Raw genomic sequence first — 6,428 nt, 5'->3', positions numbered from 1 at the left:
GCTCGGGCAGGGTCGCGCAGGCGTTCTTCTGCAACTAGCAGCTTTGTGTGGTCGGGCCAGGCGTGATGGGTGGCAAGGGCGCCGATCAGCTTTACCCAAAAAACGGCATCGTCCTGGAACCCTCGGAAGGCCGGGACGGCCGTGTGGGCGGGCGAGGGAAACGGGCTGGGAATGGCGTCGAGAAGCTACTGACACATCTGTTTGAGGGCCTGGGAAGTCCAAAAAGCGTGGGCGGTGTTCGCATCAATGGTCGTCATTGCAGAGGTTTTCACTCACGAAGAGTCCAAAACCCGTCGGAATCACGGCGTGAACGGCGGATGCAGCGGCGAGTCAAGAAGAGGTCGGCCGCTGGGGAAGGTCACGCCAAAGGCTGGCTTGCCTGTGGGCTCGGCTGTTCTTGTGTTCGGCGCTCGTGCTGGGACCGCGGCCCCACCGATGAACCGATGAACCTGTAATGAACCCGGGGAGCAGGGCTGGAAGGCGTGCCAGCCGTTGGCGGCTGGTCCCTGCGGCTGGATCGCGGCTAGAGAGAGCAGGTCCGGAGGCTGTGCCGCCTCGTGCTTCAAGACTTGTCGGCTGCGCCGCTTGTAATGGACCCACGTCGGATTCTCAAGACGCCATGTTTATTCTCCCCGAACGACCCCCGCCCCCGTCTTCTTCCTTCTCTTCCAATCGGCCGCCGTCCTCGTTGTTCTGGTGATGAATTGGCCACTGACGATGCTCACACCTTTTCTTTTTTTCTTTCGCAATGATTCGCGCCTCTACAATACCTATCTATCTATCTATCTATCTATCTATCTATCTATCTATCTATCTATATACATATATATATATATATATATATATATATATATATATATATATATATATATATATATATATATATATATATATATATATATATACAGAAAGAAATGCCGGCAGTCTACAACGCCAAAGAAGGCATAGGGGAATCGTTGGACTATTTGTCACCGTTAGTGACGTTACATTATTATTATTATTATTTTATTAATTACGTGATAAAGAAAGAAAGAAAAACACGCGCCCAGAGTGGGGACCGAACCCACGCCTTTCGATTAGATCTCGAATGCCTTACCAACTCGGCTATCTGGGCGACTGTGTTCTCCTTCGCTTTCTGGGTTATTTATATTTACTACAACTGTATCTGACGCTTGAGGGTGGTAGCCAGCGCCACTCAGACTACACGGGGAGAAGGGGACCTTCTTTTCAACCCCCGGGGCGTGAAGCGAACGTCTACAGCCTGTCATAAGCGGGCAACTGGCGGGAAACCCTCTTATGCTACCTTGGCATCAAGACTGCCAGAACCGAGGGCCTCGCTAAGCTTTCGCACCATAATAGGGTTTTAGAGATGAGGGGCTCGTTAGGAAATACAAAAAGAAATGCCGGCAGTCTACAACGCCAAAGAAGGCATAGGGGAATGGTTGGACTATTTTTTACCGTTAGTGACGTTACATTTTTATTATTATTATTTTATTAATTACGTGATAAAGAAAGAAAGAAAAACACGCGCCCAGAGTGGGGACCGAACCCACGCCTTTCGATTAGATCTCGAATGACTTACCAACTCGGCTATCTTGGCGACTGTGTTCTCCTTCGCTTTCTGGGTTATTTATATTTACTACAACTGTATCTGAAGCTTGAGGGTGGTAGCCAGCGCCACTCAGACTACACGGGGAGAAGGGGACCTTCTTTTCAACCCTCGGGGCGTTACGCGAACGTCTACAGCCTGTCATAAGCGGACAACTGGTGGGAAACCCTCTTATGCTACCTTGGCATCAAGGCTGCCAGAACCGAGGCCCTCACTAAGCTTTCGCACGATAATAGGGTTTTAGAAATAACCCAGAAAGCGAAGGAGAACACAGGCGCCCAGATAGCCGAGTTGGTAAGGCATTCGAGATCTAATCGAAAGGCGTGGGTTCGGTCCCCACTCTGGGCGCGTGTTTTTCTTTCTTTCTTAATCACGTAATTAATAAAATAATAATAATAATAATGTAACGTCACTAACGGTAACAAATAGTCCAACCATTCCCCTATGCCTTCTTTGGCGTTGTAGACTGCCGGCATTTCTTTCTGTATTTCCTAACGAGCCCCTCATTTCTAAAACCCTATTATCGTGCGAAAGCTTAGCGAGGGCCTCGGTTCTGGCAGCCTTGATGCCAAGGTAGCATAAGAGGGTTTCCCGCCAGTTGCCCGCTTATGACAGGCTGTAGACGTTCGCGTCACGCCCCGGGGGTTGAAAAGAAGGTCCCCTTCTCCCCGTGTAGTCTGAGTGGCGCTGGCTATCACCCTCAAGCGTCAGATACAGTCGTAGTAAATATAAATAACCCAGAAAGCGAAGGAGAACACAGTCGCCCCGATAGCCGAGTTGGTAAGGCATTCGAGATCTAATCGAAAGGCCTGGGTTAGGTCCCCACTCTGGGCGCGTGTTTTTCTTTCTTTCTTCGTCACGTAATTAATAAAATAATAACAATAATAATGTAACGTCACTAACGGTAACAAATAGTCCAACCATTCCCTATGCCTTCTTTGGCGTTGTAGACTGCCGGCATTTCTTTCTGTATTTCCTAACGAGCCCCTCATTTCTAAAACCCTATATATATATACATATATATATATATATATATATATATATATATATATATATATATATATATATATATATATATATATATATATATATATATATATATATATATATATATATATATATATATATATGCATTGTTCACCACTTTCTTTTCGACTCCAAAAATTCTTCAGCTCTTTCTATGACCCACCACAACCTCCTGTTTGCTGTCCGAGGTTTTCTTGACTGCAACCCTTATTTTCTGTCTATATATGTAAATATATATATATATCGGTAGATAGATACTCCTGGTTGGGCATCTCCTCACACGGGGTTCGACATGAGATAAATGTAAGCATGCGAAACGGTTGCGCAGTCTCGCCGGGGGCGGTGAGTATGTCAGCCTGCGAGGATCCGACAGCTACGACGAGACATATACGATGGGCATTGTTCGAGCCGTGGCGTGACACCTAAGACCAGAAACTACAATAGGCGCCATCAGCACGGAAACAACCAGCCGGTGCGTGAAAGGATTCCGGGTTTGTGTAACAAGGTCTTTGAGCGACTAGTGATGCATCGCGCTGTTAGTGCCCTGTTTTTTTTTTTCTAAATCTGGACGGACGTTTCTCTAAACGTAGGCGCACTGAATGTTGAAGGTCTGACTACAAAAAATAGGAAGGCCATTTGCATCGTCTCTAAACGGAACGGGGCCTACACCTATTCGCCACTGCGAACTTGATGCACCGTTTTCAATAGGCGCTGAACCCTCTCCAGTTTTCTGACAAAATAATTTCTTGATTTTTGCGTTGTCAGTGAAACGTGCATATAAGGCCGTGTACGACAAATCCATGTGAACAGACTTCAAAATGTTGTCTCATTTAAAATTGTCGCGAAATTCATGTCCCTCCTTGACGGGTTTTCTTGCCGCTCGCCATTTTGGGCCGAGAGGAGTCGTACCGCGTAGCGAGGGAATGTTTTCGCCGCCATTGTCGCACCCGGGTCGGCTGGCCATGTGTTTCGGGGAGAGAGGTGGGCGAGAGTGCCGCGGCCTACGGAAGACTGCGCGCCGCGAATTCTTGGAAGACGCGGGCTCGGTGGACTGTGTGCGTGGTGCAGGGCGGGGTTTGTGGGGAGAATGGGCTGAGAACTGGTGGTGGCCGGACGTACGGCCGGGACGCAGCGTCGGCCTTGAGGGCTGTGCTGGGGAGGCCGAGCGACGACGGCGGTGAACTTCGGGCCCCCGAAGATTCCTCAAGGAGGCGAAAGTGCGCGGCCGGAGTTCACCCAAATTGCGTCGCTGATGAGCGGCGCCCCACCACAGACGACCGACAGCCTCCGTCACCCCGGCGAGACCATTAGCCGGACCGCAGCTAAGATGTTCTCCCATTTTCCACCTTTCCTCGGACTCTTCCTATTCATCTTCTGCGTTGTATTTCTCTAAGCGGACTGCACGGGCTTCTTATCCGCCTCCTTCAGTGCACCACGCTGTATGTGTTTCTAGCGGGCCTATTGTTAGTAGTTGGGGGAAGCCTCCAACCCCGCCTATTGTACACTATACTGCCCCCTTCATTTACTGTCGCCTCCTCCTCGGGCTCGTAACGGCGTGTACCGTTTCTTTCATTGGGATTAATGTACTTCGTGTCGGTTTCTTGGCAGCTCTGACCCCACACTGTAAACGCAAACTAGCCGGAAATGGAGTTTTAATCAAGTAATGTGCCCTGGAAAGTACCTATAGCAAAAAATGTACTCCCTAGGCATGATCTAAAAATGTGGACGAACCTCCATGGTAGTACCGTTGCCCATCCATGTAGCAAAAGGGAGGATTTAGAACGACTTAACACAATTTGTGAGATGGCGTTCGGTTCCTTGTAAACTACCACGTCCACAATAAACTCCCCATCGGAGGTAATCATCTCAAGCGGGCGGTCGCCATGTTAGTCTTGTGTTGCTTCCGTGTATCAGCACTTCAACCGTGGCCTAATGCCAATTAGAACGAGTAAGCAGGACGCGACGGTTGCATACAGCTACAAAACCGATACCGTACGTATACCCGTATAGATGCTTCAACCAGCGCGATCACAGGCAGACAGCGCGGCCGTGTTGTTTCAATCTGTTTATTTTGGCGATAGGTGTTGTCAAACTCTGCTGCTAACGAAGAGACAGTTCTCGCCGTTGCAAACAATTGCAATGTTCATCTGTTTCGCTTGCTTGCGCATATATAGACGATTTCAATTCTCGTCCCAGCGCGCCAACGCACCCGACTGCAGCGACTCAACTTGCCCTGGCGGCACGACTTGCTGCCCGGATGTAAACAAACAACCTCCGCGCAATCAATGCAGCGCGGCCGGTGACTTGGTGCTGCCGGAGCTTCAAGCGCCTCGCCTTGGGCCATCATTTTTTCTTATTTGCGAAGGACTAGTAGTGCCATTTGGTGGAAAGATTTTTATGTGCCCCTGTCACACGACGAACGGCCGCTAACAGCATTTGGATACGGCGACAGTTGTGGACAGCTCGCTGGTAAGTGGTCTGTCATCAGTCAACGCGTTTGTCAAACGTTTGGATAGGCTTAACCGCGAAATACCCGTGCCGCACACAGCACGTACACGCACGGACAAAGAAAAAAGCGCTCACTCATTTTATTTTACTTGTTTGTGGGTTTTGGGGTATGCATTTGCATCCTTTTGTAAGCCGGTTTGTAACAGGGCATTCGAGATAAAATCGCTTGTCGCGCGCGGCGTCGTTTCAAAGAAACGTGACGGTTACTTCATGCTGGCGAAAATGAGCGCAGTCAGACGGAAGCGAGAAGGAACGTACAGAGGTAGGGAAAGAGGGCGCTCATATTTAAAAGAAAGCGTAATGCAATACGAGAAAAGGAACGCAACCCGCCTGCATTTCTCCGAACTTCAGGACAGAGCCGCACACGGGTACGTCGCCACAAACTCGAGCGTACGACGTCTAAAAGTACCGTATATTTTTTTCATTTTTTATTGTACAGGGCCTAATTCTTGTTAAGTCGTCCGATTCATTCAGTTCAGTTCTATTTGCCCCTAGAAAACGCTGGAATTTGTCGAACGAAGCGGCGATAACGCGACCACTCGCCGGCAAGAAAATACCAAAATAAAAACTCCGCTGCTCAGGGGCCGAATTCTCTAAAAAACGGGCGTCGTTTTGAAACGACGGGGCAGCGCCATGCAAATGCATGTGTTCTGGGGTTGGGGCCGTCGCTTTGGGGCGACCCGCAGGGGGAGTCACCGCAGAAAAGCGCTGTGGCAAGGGCGCGAAGCGACACCCACTGCCCCCCCGTCGCTTCACTTGTCGCTTCGCGCCCTTGCCACGGCGCTTTTCTGCGGTGACTCCCCCTGCGGGTCGCCCCAAAGCGACGGCCCCAACCCCAGAACACATGCATTTGCATGGCGCTGCCCCGTCGTTTCAAAACGACGCCTCGTCGTTTTAGAGAATTCGGCCCCAGGTTTCACCGAAGCTCAGTTCTGTCGAGGGGGCGAGCGTAGCTTTGCCAGTGCTAAGGCGTGTCGATGATTCTAGAAGGAAGAAAGGCAAGTGGTGCGCTCGTCGGCGGCGGGCGCGTTGCGGGTTGTGCCCTTTATCTCCGCGAAGTGCGCAGTTATAAAAAGAATAGACTAGCGCCGAAGCAAGTTAGCTACGTTTGGGCGTCGTTCACAGGTAGCCGAATCGCCTCCGACAGCGGTGCATTGTCTGGCCTGGTAGATGAATATTGTGGGACTGTGTCTCTCATATGTATCGAACTGTTCGTGTTCTTTTTAGTTAACTGCTCTACTTTGTAATATCTATTTGTCAACGCTCCTGATTGTATGTTTTGTAT

General features: G+C 49.7%; 2 non-coding genes across 2 annotated transcripts; one reads left to right on the top strand and one right to left on the bottom strand.

Annotated features, from left to right (window-relative positions):
* Positions 1–1,042: 1,042 nt before the first annotated feature.
* Trnar-ucu (transfer RNA arginine (anticodon UCU)) lies at positions 1,043–1,114 on the bottom strand. The gene has a single exon. It is a non-coding gene; the product is annotated as a tRNA-Arg (tRNA).
* A 771-nt stretch (positions 1,115–1,885) lies between these two features.
* Positions 1,886–1,957, top strand: Trnar-ucu (transfer RNA arginine (anticodon UCU)). The gene has a single exon. It is a non-coding gene; the product is annotated as a tRNA-Arg (tRNA).
* The last annotated feature ends 4,471 nt before the right edge of the window (positions 1,958–6,428 follow it).

Source organism: Haemaphysalis longicornis, unplaced genomic scaffold (assembly GCF_048455015.1).
Source record: "Haemaphysalis longicornis isolate Haplotype H1 unplaced genomic scaffold, Haemaphysalis longicornis Haplotype H1 scaffold_7, whole genome shotgun sequence".
Classification (NCBI taxonomy): domain Eukaryota; kingdom Metazoa; phylum Arthropoda; class Arachnida; order Ixodida; family Ixodidae; genus Haemaphysalis; species Haemaphysalis longicornis.
This window is presented reverse-complemented; position numbering and strand designations above follow the sequence as displayed.